Genomic DNA, 575 nt, shown 5'->3' with positions numbered 1-575 from the left:
TGAAATATCACGACCCTACCGTCCTATCTGAAATTCACGTACCAAGAACTAAAAAGATGGTTGAGGCCTTTTGTCAATTCTTCAGCAAATTGATCAATAATACTACTTTCTTTAGTTTCCACATTTCTGAATCATCCGTAGTTAGAATGTGTATCATGATGTCCATTAGAAAGGAAGTGTTGCCATTATAGGCATGCTATGTCTTCCACAAAATTTTCCAAGGAAAAGTCTTCATTTGACCCACACCATCTATATTTGTCCTCCATATCAGAGTAGTTGTGGGGTTTACAGTAGTTCCCATAAAGTTTCAGCCTTTTCAAAGGTCATTCCATGTAATAGGTAGTCCTCACATGCTTTCTTTGATTAGTCAATGACAATGCAACACGACACTAATTGCATTATAGTTGCCAAAAAGAATTCACATGCTGCAAAGTAGTGCCTGTTTCCCTAAAGCTGGTGCTGTCACATTTTGATCCATATATGCACCTTGATTTCTTAACACAACATGGACTGTAAATAATGGCTAAAATGATCTTATATCTCTGATTGCAAACAACTTGCTTTGCTTCTAAATT

This window comes from Cynara cardunculus (assembly GCF_001531365.2).
Source record: "Cynara cardunculus var. scolymus isolate 2C chromosome LG 6, CcrdV1, whole genome shotgun sequence".
Classification (NCBI taxonomy): Eukaryota; Viridiplantae; Streptophyta; class Magnoliopsida; order Asterales; family Asteraceae; genus Cynara; species Cynara cardunculus.
Note: the sequence above shows the minus strand (reverse complement) of the source record.